This window comes from Scyliorhinus torazame, chromosome 22 (genome assembly GCF_047496885.1).
Source record: "Scyliorhinus torazame isolate Kashiwa2021f chromosome 22, sScyTor2.1, whole genome shotgun sequence".
Lineage (NCBI taxonomy): Eukaryota > Metazoa > Chordata > Chondrichthyes > Carcharhiniformes > Scyliorhinidae > Scyliorhinus > Scyliorhinus torazame.
The window spans coordinates 7271663-7287949 of NC_092728.1; positions in this window are offsets into that span (position 1 = coordinate 7271663).

Here is a 16287-nt window from a genome sequence, read left to right on the forward strand (position 1 = left end):
GTGCACAGTTCCAGTCTCCATATCCCTCGGTTAGACCCACACTGGGAGCACTGTGCACAGTTCCAGTCTCCATATCCCTTGGTTACACCAGCACTGGGAGCACTGTGCACAGTTCCAGTCTCCATATCCCTCGGTTAGACCCACACTGGGAGCACTGTGCACAGTTCCAGTCTCCGTATCCCTCGGTTAGTCCCACACTGGGAGCACTGTGCACAGTTCCAGTCTCCGTATCCCTCGGTTAGACTCACACTGGGAGCACTGTGCACAGTTCCAGTCTCCATATCCCTTGGTTAGACCCACACTGGGGGCACTGTGCACAGTTCCAGTCAGCATATCCCTTGGTTACACCCACACTGGGAGAACTGTGCACAGTTCCCGTCTCCATATCTCTTGGTTAGACCCACACTGGGAGCACTGTGCACAGTTCCAGTCTCCATACCCCTTGGTTACACCCACACTGGGAGCACTGTGCACAGTTCCAGTCTCCATATCCCTTGGTTAGACCCACACTGGGAGCACTGTGCACAGTTCCAGACTCTATATGCCTTGGGTGGACCCACACTGGGAGCACTGTGCAGTTCCAGTCTCCATATCCCTTGGTTACACCCAAACTGGGAGCACTGTGCACAGTTCCAGACTCCATATCCCTTGGTTACACCCACACTGGGAGCACTGTGCACAGTTCCAGACTCCATATCCCTTGGTTAGACCCACACTGGGAGCTCTGTGCACAGTTCTAGACTCCATATCCCTTGGTTAGACCCACACTGGGAGCACTGTGCACAGTTCCAGTCTCCATATCCCTTGGTTACACCCACACTGGGAGCACTGTGCACAGTTCCAGACTCCATATCCCTTGGTTACACCCACACTGGGAGCACTGTGCACAGTTCCAGTCTCCATATCCCTTGGTAAGACCCACACTGGGAGCACTGTGCACAGTTCCAGTCTCCATATCCCTTGGTTACACCCACACTGGGAGCACTGTGCACAGTTCCAGTCTCCATATCCCTTGGTTACACCCACACTGGGAGCACTGTACACAGTTCCAGACTCCCTATCCCTTGGTTAGACCCACACTGGGAGCACTGTGCACAGTTCCAGACTCCATATCCCTTGGTTACACGCACACTGGGAGCACTGTGCACAGTTCCAGTCTCCATATCCCTTGGTTACACCCACACTGGGAGCACTGTGCACAGTTCCAGTCTCCATATTCCTTGGTTACACCCACACTGGGAGCACTGTACACAGTTCCAGACTCTCTATCCCTTGGTTAGACCCACACTGGGAGCACTGTGCACAGTTCCAGACTCCATATCCCTTGGTTACACGCACACTGGGAGCACTGTGCACAGTTCCAGTCTCCATATCCCTTGGTTACACCCACACTGAGAGCACTGTACACAGTTCCAGACTCCCTATCCCTTGGTTAGACCCACACTGGGAGCACTGTGCACAGTTCCAGACTCCATATCCCTTGGTTACACGCACACTGGGAGCACTGTGCATAGTTCCAGTCTCCATATGCCTTGGTTAGACCCACACTGGGAGCACTGTGCACAGTTCCAGTCTCCATATCCCTTGGTTACACCCACACTGGGAGCACTGTGCACAGTTCTAGTCCCCATATCTCTTGGTTAGGCCCACACTGGGAGCACTGTGCACAGTTCCAGTCTCCATATCCCTTGGTTACACCCACACTGGGCGAACTCTGCACAGTTCCAGTCTCCATATCTCTTGGTTAGGCCCACACTGGGAGCACTGTGCACAGTTCCAGTCTCCATATCCCTTGGTTAGACCCACACTGGGAGCACTGTGCACAGTTCTAGTCTCCATATCCCTTGGTTAGACCCACACTGGGAGCACTGTGCACAGTTCCAGTCTCCATATCCCTTGGTTACACCCACACTGGGAGCACTGTGCACAGTTCCAGTCTCTATATCCCTGTGTTTGACCCAACTTGGAGCACCGTGCACAGGTCCAGTCTCCATATCCCTGTGTTTGACCCACACTTGGAGCACTGTGCACAGTTCCAGTCTCTGTGTCCCTTGGTCACACCCACACTGGGAGCACTGTGCACAATTCCACTCTCCATATCCCTCGGTTAGACCCACACTGGGAGCACTGCGCACAGTTCCAGTCTCCATGTCTCTTGGTTAGACCCACATTGGGAGCACTGTGCACAGTTCCAGTCTCCATATCCCTTGGTTAGACCCACACTGGGAGCACTGTGCACAGTTCCAGTCTCCAGATCCCTGTGTTTGACCCACACTGGGAGCATTGCGCACAGTTCCAGTCTCCATATCCCTTGGTTACACCCAAACTGGGAGCACTGTGCACAGTTCCAGACTCCATATCCCTTGGTTACACCCACACTGGGAGCACTGTGCACAGTTCCAGACTCCATATCCCTTGGTTAGACCCACACTGGGAGCTCTGTGCACAGTTCTAGACTCCATATCCCTTGGTTAGACCCACACTGGGAGCACTGTGCACAGTTCCAGTCTCCATATCCCTTGGTTACACCCACACTGGGAGCACTGTGCACAGTTCCAGACTCCATATCCCTTGGTTACACCCACACTGGGAGCACTGTGCACAGTTCCAGTCTCCATATCCCTTGGTTAGACCCACACTGGGAGCACTGTGCACAGTTCCAGTCTCCATATCCCTCGGTTAGACCCACACTGGGAGCACTGTACACAGTTCCAGACTCCCTTTCCCTTGGTTAGACCCACACTGGGAGCACTGTGCACAGTTCCAGACTCCATATCCCTTGGTTACACGCACACTGGGAGCACTGTGCACAGTTCCAGTCTCCATATCCCTTGGTTACACCCACACTGGGAGCACTGTGCACAGTTCCAGTCTCCATATCTCTTGGTTAGGCCCACACTGGGAGCACTGTGCATAGTTCCAGTCTCCAGATCCCTTGGTTAGACCCACACTGGGAGCACTGTGCACAGTTCCAGTCTCCATATCCCTTGGTTAGACCCACACTGGGAGCACTGTGCACAGTTCCAGTCTCCATAACCCTTGGTTACACCCACACTGGGAGCACTGTGCACAGTTCCAGTCTCCATATCTCTTGGTTAGGCCCACACTGGGAGCACTGTGCACAGTTCCAGTCTCCATATCCCTTGGTTACACCCACACTGGGAGAACTCTGCACAGTTCCAGTCTCCATATCTCTTGGTTAGGCCCACACTGGGAGCACTGTGCACAGTTCCAGTCTCCATATCCCTTGGTTAGACCCACACTAGGAGCACTGTGCACAGTTCCAGTCTCCATATCCCTTGGTTAGACCCACACTGGGAGCACTGTGCACAGTTCCAGTCTCCACATCCCTTGGTTACACCCACACTGGGAGCACTGTGCACAGTTCCAGTCTCTATATCCCTGTGTTTGACCCAACTTGGAGCACCGTGCACAGGTCCAGTCTCCATATCCCTGTGTTTGACCCACACTTGGAGCACTGTGCACAGTTCCAGTCTCTGTGTCCCTTGGTCACACTCACACTGGGAGCACTGTGCACAATTCCACTCTCCATATCCCTCGGTTAGACCCACACTGGGAGCACTGCGCACAGTTCCAGTCTCCATGTCTCTTGGTTAGACCCACATTGGGAGCACTGTGCACAGTTCCAGTCTCCATATCCCTTGGTTAGACCCACACTGGGAGCACTGTGCACAGTTCCAGTCTCCAGATCCCTGTGTTTGACCCAACTTGGAGCACTGTGCACAGGTCCAGTCTCCATATCCCTGTGTTTGACCCACACTTGGAGCACTGTGCACAGTTCCAGTCTCTGTATCCCTTGGTCACACCCACACTGGGAGCACTGTGCACAATTCCACTCTCCATATCCCTTGGTTAGACCCACACTGGGAGCATTGCGCACAGTTCCAGTCTCCATATCCCTTGGTTACACCCAAACTGGGAGCACTGTGCACAGTTCCAGACTCCATATCCCTTGGTTACACGCACACTGGGAGCACTGTGCATAGTTCCAGTCTCCATATGCCTTGGTTAGACCCACACTGGGAGCACTGTGCACAGTTCCAGTCTCCATATCCCTTGGTTACACCCACACTGGGAGCACTGTGCACAGTTCTAGTCTCCATATCTCTTGGTTAGGCCCACACTGGGAGCACTGTGCACAGTTCCAGTCTCCATATCCCTTGGTTACACCCACACTGGGCGAACTCTGCACAGTTCCAGTCTCCATATCTCTTGGTTAGGCCCACACTGGGAGCACTGTGCACAGTTCCAGTCTCCATATCCCTTGGTTAGACCCACACTGGGAGCACTGTGCACAGTTCTAGTCTCCATATCCCTTGGTTAGACACACACTGGGAGCACTGTGCACAGTTCCAGTCTCCATATCCCTTGGTTACACCCACACTGGGAGCACTGTGCACAGTTCCAGTCTCTATATCCCTGTGTTTGACCCAACTTGGAGCACCGTGCACAGGTCCAGTCTCCATATCCCTGTGTTTGACCCACACTTGGAGCACTGTGCACAGTTCCAGTCTCTGTGTCCCTTGGTCACACCCACACTGGGAGCACTGTGCACAATTCCACTCTCCATATCCCTCGGTTAGACCCACACTGGGAGCACTGCGCACAGTTCCAGTCTCCATGTCTCTTGGTTGGACCCACATTGGGAGCACTGTGCACAGTTCCAGTCTCCATATCCCTTGGTTAGACCCACACTGGGAGCACTGTGCACAGTTCCAGTCTCCAGATCCCTGTGTTTGACCCAACTTGGAGCACTGTGCACAGGTCCAGTCTCCATATCCCTGTGTTTGACCCACACTTGGAGCACTGTGCACAGTTCCAGTCTCTGTATCCCTTGGTCACACCCACACTGGGAGCACTGTGCACAATTCCACTCTCCATATCCCTTGGTTAGACCCACACTGGGAGCATTGCGCACAGTTCCAGTCTCCATATCCCTTGGTTACACCCAAACTGGGAGCACTGTGCACAGTTCCAGACTCCATATCCCTTGGTTACACCCACACTGGGAGCACTGTGCACAGTTCCAGACTCCATATCCCTTGGTTAGACCCACACTGGGAGCTCTGTGCACAGTTCTAGACTCCATATCCCTTGGTTAGACCCACACTGGGAGCACTGTGCACAGTTCCAGTCTCCATATCCCTTGGTTACACCCACACTGGGAGCACTGTGCACAGTTCCAGACTCCATATCCCTTGGTTACACCCACACTGGGAGCACTGTGCACAGTTCCAGTCTCCATATCCCTTGGTTAGACCCACACTGGGAGCACTGTGCACAGTTCCAGTCTCCATATCCCTCGGTTAGACCCACACTGGGAGCACTGTACACAGTTCCAGACTCCCTTTCCCTTGGTTAGACCCACACTGGGAGCACTGTGCACAGTTCCAGACTCCATATCCCTTGGTTACACGCACACTGGGAGCACTGTGCACAGTTCCAGTCTCCATATCCCTTGGTTACACCCACACTGGGAGCACTGTGCACAGTTCCAGTCTCCATATCTCTTGGTTAGGCCCACACTGGGAGCACTGTGCACAGTTCCAGTCTCCAGATCCCTTGGTTAGACCCACACTGGGAGCACTGTGCACAGTTCCAGTCTCCATATCCCTTGGTTAGACCCACACTGGGAGCACTGTGCACAGTTCCAGTCTCCATATCCCTTGGTTACACCCACACTGGGAGCACTGTGCACAGTTCCAGTCTCCATATCTCTTGGTTAGGCCCACACTGGGAGCACTGTGCACAGTTCCAGTCTCCATATCCCTTGGTTACACCCACACTGGGAGAACTCTGCACAGTTCCAGTCTCCATATCTCTTGGTTAGGCCCACACTGGGAGCACTGTGCACAGTTCCAGTCTCCATATCCCTTGGTTAGACCCACACTAGGAGCACTGTGCACAGTTCCAGTCTCCATATCCCTTGGTTAGACCCACACTGGGAGCACTGTGCACAGTTCCAGTCTCCATATCCCTTGGTTACACCCACACTGGGAGCACTGTGCACAGTTCCAGTCTCTATATCCCTGTGTTTGACCCAACTTGGAGCACCGTGCACAGGTCCAGTCTCCATATCCCTGTGTTTGACCCACACTTGGAGCACTGTGCACAGTTCCAGTCTCTGTGTCCCTTGGTCACACTCACACTGGGAGCACTGTGCACAATTCCACTCTCCATATCCCTCGGTTAGACCCACACTGGGAGCACTGCGCACAGTTCCAGTCTCCATGTCTCTTGGTTAGACCCACATTGGGAGCACTGTGCACAGTTCCAGTCTCCATATCCCTTGGTTAGACCCACACTGGGAGCACTGTGCACAGTTCCAGTCTCCAGATCCCTGTGTTTGACCCAACTTGGAGCACTGTGCACAGGTCCAGTCTCCATATCCCTGTGTTTGACCCACACTTGGAGCACTGTGCACAGTTCCAGTCTCTGTATCCCTTGGTCACACCCACACTGGGAGCACTGTGCACAATTCCACTCTCCATATCCCTTGGTTAGACCCACACTGGGAGCACTGTGCAGTTCCAGTCTCCATATCCCTTGGTTACACCCAAACTGGGAGCACTGTGCACAGTTCCAGACTCCATATCCCTTGGTTACACCCACACTGGGAGCACTGTGCACAGTTCCAGACTCCATATCCCTTGGTTAGACCCACACTGGGAGCTCTGTGCACAGTTCTAGACTCCATATCCCTTGGTTAGACCCACACTGGGAGCACTGTGCACAGTTCCAGTCTCCATATCCCTTGGTTACACCCACACTGGGAGCACTGTGCACAGTTCCAGACTCCATATCCCTTGGTTACACCCACACTGGGAGCACTGTGCACAGTTCCAGTCTCCATATCCCTTGGTAAGACCCACACTGGGAGCACTGTGCACAGTTCCAGACTCCATATCCCTTGGTTACACGCACACTGGGAGCACTGTGCACAGTTCCAGTCTCCATATCCCTTGGTTACACCCACACTGGGAGCACTGTGCACAGTTCCAGTCTCCATATCTCTTGGTTAGGCCCACACTGGGAGCACTGTGCACAGTTCCAGTCTCCAGATCCCTTGGTTAGACCCACACTGGGAGCACTGTGCACAGTTCCAGTCTCCATATCCCTTGGTTAGACCCACACTGGGAGCACTGTGCACAGTTCCAGTCTCCATAACCCTTGGTTACACCCACACTGGGAGCACTGTGCACAGTTCCAGTCTCCATATCTCTTGGTTAGGCCCACACTGGGAGCACTGTGCACAGTTCCAGTCTCCATATCCCTTGGTTACACCCACACTGGGAGAACTCTGCACAGTTCCAGTCTCCATATCTCTTGGTTAGGCCCACACTGGGAGCACTGTGCACAGTTCCAGTCTCCATATCCCTTGGTTAGACCCACACTAGGAGCACTGTGCACAGTTCCAGTCTCCATATCCCTTGGTTAGACCCACACTGGGAGCACTGTGCACAGTTCCAGTCTCCACATCCCTTGGTTACACCCACACTGGGAGCACTGTGCACAGTTCCAGTCTCTATATCCCTGTGTTTGACCCAACTTGGAGCACCGTGCACAGGTCCAGTCTCCATATCCCTGTGTTTGACCCACACTTGGAGCACTGTGCACAGTTCCAGTCTCTGTGTCCCTTGGTCACACTCACACTGGGAGCACTGTGCACAATTCCACTCTCCATATCCCTCGGTTAGACCCACACTGGGAGCACTGCGCACAGTTCCAGTCTCCATGTCTCTTGGTTAGACCCACATTGGGAGCACTGTGCACAGTTCCAGTCTCCATATCCCTTGGTTAGACCCACACTGGGAGCACTGTGCACAGTTCCAGTCTCCAGATCCCTGTGTTTGACCCAACTTGGAGCACTGTGCACAGGTCCAGTCTCCATATCCCTGTGTTTGACCCACACTTGGAGCACTGTGCACAGTTCCAGTCTCTGTATCCCTTGGTCACACCCACACTGGGAGCACTGTGCACAATTCCACTCTCCATATCCCTTGGTTAGACCCACACTGGGAGCATTGCGCACAGTTCCAGTCTCCATATCCCTTGGTTACACCCAAACTGGGAGCACTGTGCACAGTTCCAGACTCCATATCCCTTGGTTACACGCACACTGGGAGCACTGTGCATAGTTCCAGTCTCCATATGCCTTGGTTAGACCCACACTGGGAGCACTGTGCACAGTTCCAGTCTCCATATCCCTTGGTTACACCCACACTGGGAGCACTGTGCACAGTTCTAGTCTCCATATCTCTTGGTTAGGCCCACACTGGGAGCACTGTGCACAGTTCCAGTCTCCATATCCCTTGGTTACACCCACACTGGGCGAACTCTGCACAGTTCCAGTCTCCATATCTCTTGGTTAGGCCCACACTGGGAGCACTGTGCACAGTTCCAGTCTCCATATCCCTTGGTTAGACCCACACTGGGAGCACTGTGCACAGTTCTAGTCTCCATATCCCTTGGTTAGACCCACACTGGGAGCACTGTGCACAGTTCCAGTCTCCATATCCCTTGGTTACACCCACACTGGGAGCACTGTGCACAGTTCCAGTCTCTATATCCCTGTGTTTGACCCAACTTGGAGCACCGTGCACAGGTCCAGTCTCCATATCCCTGTGTTTGACCCACACTTGGAGCACTGTGCACAGTTCCAGTCTCTGTGTCCCTTGGTCACACCCACACTGGGAGCACTGTGCACAATTCCACTCTCCATATCCCTCGGTTAGACCCACACTGGGAGCACTGCGCACAGTTCCAGTCTCCATGTCTCTTGGTTGGACCCACATTGGGAGCACTGTGCACAGTTCCAGTCTCCATATCCCTTGGTTAGACCCACACTGGGAGCACTGTGCACAGTTCCAGTCTCCAGATCCCTGTGTTTGACCCAACTTGGAGCACTGTGCACAGGTCCAGTCTCCATATCCCTGTGTTTGACCCACACTTGGAGCACTGTGCACAGTTCCAGTCTCTGTATCCCTTGGTCACACCCACACTGGGAGCACTGTGCACAATTCCACTCTCCATATCCCTTGGTTAGACCCACACTGGGAGCATTGCGCACAGTTCCAGTCTCCATATCCCTTGGTTACACCCAAACTGGGAGCACTGTGCACAGTTCCAGACTCCATATCCCTTGGTTACACCCACACTGGGAGCACTGTGCACAGTTCCAGACTCCATATCCCTTGGTTAGACCCACACTGGGAGCTCTGTGCACAGTTCTAGACTCCATATCCCTTGGTTAGACCCACACTGGGAGCACTGTGCACAGTTCCAGTCTCCATATCCCTTGGTTACACCCACACTGGGAGCACTGTGCACAGTTCCAGACTCCATATCCCTTGGTTACACCCACACTGGGAGCACTGTGCACAGTTCCAGTCTCCATATCCCTTGGTTAGACCCACACTGGGAGCACTGTGCACAGTTCCAGTCTCCATATCCCTCGGTTAGACCCACACTGGGAGCACTGTACACAGTTCCAGACTCCCTTTCCCTTGGTTAGACCCACACTGGGAGCACTGTGCACAGTTCCAGACTCCATATCCCTTGGTTACACGCACACTGGGAGCACTGTGCACAGTTCCAGTCTCCATATCCCTTGGTTACACCCACACTGGGAGCACTGTGCACAGTTCCAGTCTCCATATCTCTTGGTTAGGCCCACACTGGGAGCACTGTGCACAGTTCCAGTCTCCAGATCCCTTGGTTAGACCCACACTGGGAGCACTGTGCACAGTTCCAGTCTCCATATCCCTTGGTTAGACCCACACTGGGAGCACTGTGCACAGTTCCAGTCTCCATATCCCTTGGTTACACCCACACTGGGAGCACTGTGCACAGTTCCAGTCTCCATATCTCTTGGTTAGGCCCACACTGGGAGCACTGTGCACAGTTCCAGTCTCCATATCCCTTGGTTACACCCACACTGGGAGAACTCTGCACAGTTCCAGTCTCCATATCTCTTGGTTAGGCCCACACTGGGAGCACTGTGCACAGTTCCAGTCTCCATATCCCTTGGTTAGACCCACACTAGGAGCACTGTGCACAGTTCCAGTCTCCATATCCCTTGGTTAGACCCACACTGGGAGCACTGTGCACAGTTCCAGTCTCCATATCCCTTGGTTACACCCACACTGGGAGCACTGTGCACAGTTCCAGTCTCTATATCCCTGTGTTTGACCCAACTTGGAGCACCGTGCACAGGTCCAGTCTCCATATCCCTGTGTTTGACCCACACTTGGAGCACTGTGCACAGTTCCAGTCTCTGTGTCCCTTGGTCACACTCACACTGGGAGCACTGTGCACAATTCCACTCTCCATATCCCTCGGTTAGACCCACACTGGGAGCACTGCGCACAGTTCCAGTCTCCATGTCTCTTGGTTAGACCCACATTGGGAGCACTGTGCACAGTTCCAGTCTCCATATCCCTTGGTTAGACCCACACTGGGAGCACTGTGCACAGTTCCAGTCTCCAGATCCCTGTGTTTGACCCAACTTGGAGCACTGTGCACAGGTCCAGTCTCCATATCCCTGTGTTTGACCCACACTTGGAGCACTGTGCACAGTTCCAGTCTCTGTATCCCTTGGTCACACCCACACTGGGAGCACTGTGCACAATTCCACTCTCCATATCCCTTGGTTAGACCCACACTGGGAGCACTGTGCAGTTCCAGTCTCCATATCCCTTGGTTACACCCAAACTGGGAGCACTGTGCACAGTTCCAGACTCCATATCCCTTGGTTACACCCACACTGGGAGCACTGTGCACAGTTCCAGACTCCATATCCCTTGGTTAGACCCACACTGGGAGCTCTGTGCACAGTTCTAGACTCCATATCCCTTGGTTAGACCCACACTGGGAGCACTGTGCACAGTTCCAGTCTCCATATCCCTTGGTTACACCCACACTGGGAGCACTGTGCACAGTTCCAGACTCCATATCCCTTGGTTACACCCACACTGGGAGCACTGTGCACAGTTCCAGTCTCCATATCCCTTGGTAAGACCCACACTGGGAGCACTGTGCACAGTTCCAGTCTCCATATCCCTTGGTTACACCCACACTGGGAACACTGTGCACAGTTCCAGTCTCCATATCCCTTGGTTACACCCACACTGGGAGCACTGTGCACAGTTCCAGTCTCCATATCTCTTGGTTAGGCCCACACTGGGAGCACTGTGCACAGTTCCAGTCTCCATATCCCTTGGTTACACCCACACTGGGAGCACTGTGCACAGTTCCAGACTCCATATCCCTTGGTTACACCCACACTGGGAGCACTGTGCACAGTTCCAGTCTCCATATCCCTTGGTAAGACCCACACTGGGAGCACTGTGCACAGTTCCAGTCTCCATATCCCTTGGTTACACCCACACTGGGAGCACTGTGCACAGTTCCAGTCTCCATATCCCTTGGTTACACCCACACTGGGAGCACTGTACACAGTTCCAGACTCCCTATCCCTTGGTTAGACCCACACTGGGAGCACTGTGCACAGTTCCAGACTCCATATCCCTTGGTTACACGCACACTGGGAGCACTGTGCACAGTTCCAGTCTCCATATCCCTTGGTTAGACCCACACTGGGAGCACTGTGCACAGTTCCAGTCTCCATATCCCTTGGTTAGACCCACACTGGGAGCACTGTGCACAGTTCCAGTCTCCATATCCCTTGGTTACACCCACACTGGGAGCACTGTGCACAGTTCCAGTCTCCATATCTCTTGGTTAGGCCCACACTGGGAGCACTGTGCACAGTTCCAGTCTCCATATCCCTTGGTTACACCCACACTGGGAGAACTCTGCACAGTTCCAGTCTCCATATCTCTTGGTTAGGCCCACACTGGGAGCACTGTGCACAGTTCCAGTCTCCATATCCCTTGGTTAGACCCACACTAGGAGCACTGTGCACAGTTCCAGTCTCCATATCCCTTGGTTAGACCCACACTGGGAGCACTGTGCACAGTTCCAGTCTCCATATCCCTTGGTTACACCCACACTGGGAGCACTGTGCACAGTTCCAGTCTCTATATCCCTGTGTTTGACCCAACTTGGAGCACCGTGCACAGGTCCAGTCTCCATATCCCTGTGTTTGACCCACACTTGGAGCACTGTGCACAGTTCCAGTCTCTGTGTCCCTTGGTCACACTCACACTGGGAGCACTGTGCACAATTCCACTCTCCATATCCCTCGGTTAGACCCACACTGGGAGCACTGCGCACAGTTCCAGTCTCCATGTCTCTTGGTTAGACCCACATTGGGAGCACTGTGCACAGTTCCAGTCTCCATATCCCTTGGTTAGACCCACACTGGGAGCACTGTGCACAGTTCCAGTCTCCAGATCCCTGTGTTTGACCCAACTTGGAGCACTGTGCACAGGTCCAGTCTCCATATCCCTGTGTTTGACCCACACTTGGAGCACTGTGCACAGTTCCAGTCTCTGTATCCCTTGGTCACACCCACACTGGGAGCACTGTGCACAATTCCACTCTCCATATCCCTTGGTTAGACCCACACTGGGAGCACTGTGCAGTTCCAGTCTCCATATCCCTTGGTTACACCCAAACTGGGAGCACTGTGCACAATTCCACTCTCCATATCCCTTGGTTAGACCCACACTGGGAGCACTGTGCAGTTCCAGTCTCCATATCCCTTGGTTACACGCACACTGGGAGCACTGTGCACAGTTCCAGTCTCCATATCCCTTGGTTAGACCCACACTGGGAGCACTGTGCACAGTTCCAGTCTCCATATCCCTTGGTTAGACCCACACTGGGAGCACTGTGCACAGTTCCAGTCTCCATATCCCTTGGTTACACCCACACTGGGAGCACTGTGCACAGTTCCAGTCTCCATATCTCTTGGTTAGGCCCACACTGGGAGCACTGTGCACAGTTCCAGTCTCCATATCCCTTGGTTACACCCACACTGGGAGAACTCTGCACAGTTCCAGTCTCCATATCTCTTGGTTAGGCCCACACTGGGAGCACTGTGCACAGTTCCAGTCTCCATATCCCTTGGTTAGACCCACACTAGGAGCACTGTGCACAGTTCCAGTCTCCATATCCCTTGGTTAGACCCACACTGGGAGCACTGTGCACAGTTCCAGTCTCCATATCCCTTGGTTACACCCACACTGGGAGCACTGTGCACAGTTCCAGTCTCTATATCCCTGTGTTTGACCCAACTTGGAGCACCGTGCACAGGTCCAGTCTCCATATCCCTGTGTTTGACCCACACTTGGAGCACTGTGCACAGTTCCAGTCTCTGTGTCCCTTGGTCACACTCACACTGGGAGCACTGTGCACAATTCCACTCTCCATATCCCTCGGTTAGACCCACACTGGGAGCACTGCGCACAGTTCCAGTCTCCATGTCTCTTGGTTAGACCCACATTGGGAGCACTGTGCACAGTTCCAGTCTCCATATCCCTTGGTTAGACCCACACTGGGAGCACTGTGCACAGTTCCAGTCTCCAGATCCCTGTGTTTGACCCAACTTGGAGCACTGTGCACAGGTCCAGTCTCCATATCCCTGTGTTTGACCCACACTTGGAGCACTGTGCACAGTTCCAGTCTCTGTATCCCTTGGTCACACCCACACTGGGAGCACTGTGCACAATTCCACTCTCCATATCCCTTGGTTAGACCCACACTGGGAGCACTGTGCAGTTCCAGTCTCCATATCCCTTGGTTACACCCAAACTGGGAGCACTGTGCACAGTTCCAGACTCCATATCCCTTGGTTACACCCACACTGGGAGCACTGTGCACAGTTCCAGACTCCATATCCCTTGGTTAGACCCACACTGGGAGCTCTGTGCACAGTTCTAGACTCCATATCCCTTGGTTAGACCCACACTGGGAGCACTGTGCACAGTTCCAGTCTCCATATCCCTTGGTTACACCCACACTGGGAGCACTGTGCACAGTTCCAGACTCCATATCCCTTGGTTACACCCACACTGGGAGCACTGTGCACAGTTCCAGTCTCCATATCCCTTGGTTACACCCACACTGGGAGCACTGTGCACAGTTCCAGTCTCCATATCTCTTGGTTAGGCCCACACTGGGAGCACTGTGCACAGTTCCAGTCTCCATATCCCTTGGTTACACCCACACTGGGAGCACTGTGCACAGTTCCAGACTCCATATCCCTTGGTTACACCCACACTGGGAGCACTGTGCACAGTTCCAGTCTCCATATCCCTTGGTAAGACCCACACTGGGAGCACTGTGCACAGTTCCAGTCTCCATATCCCTTGGTTACACCCACACTGGGAGCACTGTGCACAGTTCCAGTCTCCATATCCCTTGGTTACACCCACACTGGGAGCACTGTACACAGTTCCAGACTCCCTATCCCTTGGTTAGACCCACACTGGGAGCACTGTGCACAGTTCCAGACTCCATATCCCTTGGTTACACGCACACTGGGAGCACTGTGCACAGTTCCAGTCTCCATATCCCTTGGTTAGACCCACACTGGGAGCACTGTGCACAGTTCCAGTCTCCATATCCCTTGGTTAGACCCACACTGGGAGCACTGTGCACAGTTCCAGTCTCCATATCCCTTGGTTACACCCACACTGGGAGCACTGTGCACAGTTCCAGTCTCCATATCTCTTGGTTAGGCCCACACTGGGAGCACTGTGCACAGTTCCAGTCTCCATATCCCTTGGTTACACCCACACTGGGAGAACTCTGCACAGTTCCAGTCTCCATATCTCTTGGTTAGGCCCACACTGGGAGCACTGTGCACAGTTCCAGTCTCCATATCCCTTGGTTAGACCCACACTAGGAGCACTGTGCACAGTTCCAGTCTCCATATCCCTTGGTTAGACCCACACTGGGAGCACTGTGCACAGTTCCAGTCTCCATATCCCTTGGTTACACCCACACTGGGAGCACTGTGCACAGTTCCAGTCTCTATATCCCTGTGTTTGACCCAACTTGGAGCACCGTGCACAGGTCCAGTCTCCATATCCCTGTGTTTGACCCACACTTGGAGCACTGTGCACAGTTCCAGTCTCTGTGTCCCTTGGTCACACTCACACTGGGAGCACTGTGCACAATTCCACTCTCCATATCCCTCGGTTAGACCCACACTGGGAGCACTGCGCACAGTTCCAGTCTCCATGTCTCTTGGTTAGACCCACATTGGGAGCACTGTGCACAGTTCCAGTCTCCATATCCCTTGGTTAGACCCACACTGGGAGCACTGTGCACAGTTCCAGTCTCCAGATCCCTGTGTTTGACCCAACTTGGAGCACTGTGCACAGGTCCAGTCTCCATATCCCTGTGTTTGACCCACACTTGGAGCACTGTGCACAGTTCCAGTCTCTGTATCCCTTGGTCACACCCACACTGGGAGCACTGTGCACAATTCCACTCTCCATATCCCTTGGTTAGACCCACACTGGGAGCACTGTGCAGTTCCAGTCTCCATATCCCTTGGTTACACCCAAACTGGGAGCACTGTGCACAGGTCCAGTCTCCATATCCCTGTGTTTGACCCACACTTGGAGCACTGTGCACAGTTCCAGTCTCTGTATCCCTTGGTCACACCCACACTGGGAGCACTGTGCACAATTCCACTCTCCATATCCCTTGGTTAGACCCACACTGGGAGCACTGTGCAGTTCCAGTCTCCATATCCCTTGGTTACACCCACACTGGGAGCACTGTGCACAGTTCCAGTCTCTATATCCCTGTGTTTGACCCAACTTGGAGCACCGTGCACAGGTCCAGTCTCCATATCCCTGTGTTTGACCCACACTTGGAGCACTGTGCACAGTTCCAGTCTCTGTGTCCCTTGGTCACACTCACACTGGGAGCACTGTGCACAATTCCACTCTCCATATCCCTCGGTTAGACCCACACTGGGAGCACTGCGCACAGTTCCAGTCTCCATGTCTCTTGGTTAGACCCACATTGGGAGCACTGTGCACAGTTCCAGTCTCCATATCCCTTGGTTAGACCCACACTGGGAGCACTGTGCACAGTTCCAGTCTCCAGATCCCTGTGTTTGACCCAACTTGGAGCACTGTGCACAGGTCCAGTCTCCATATCCCTGTGTTTGACCCACACTTGGAGCACTGTGCACAGTTCCAGTCTCTGTATCCCTTGGTCACACCCACACTGGGAGCACTGTGCACAATTCCACTCTCCATATCCCTTGGTTAGACCCACACTGGGAGCACTGTGCAGTTCCAGTCTCCATATCCCTTGGTTACACCCAAACTGGGAGCA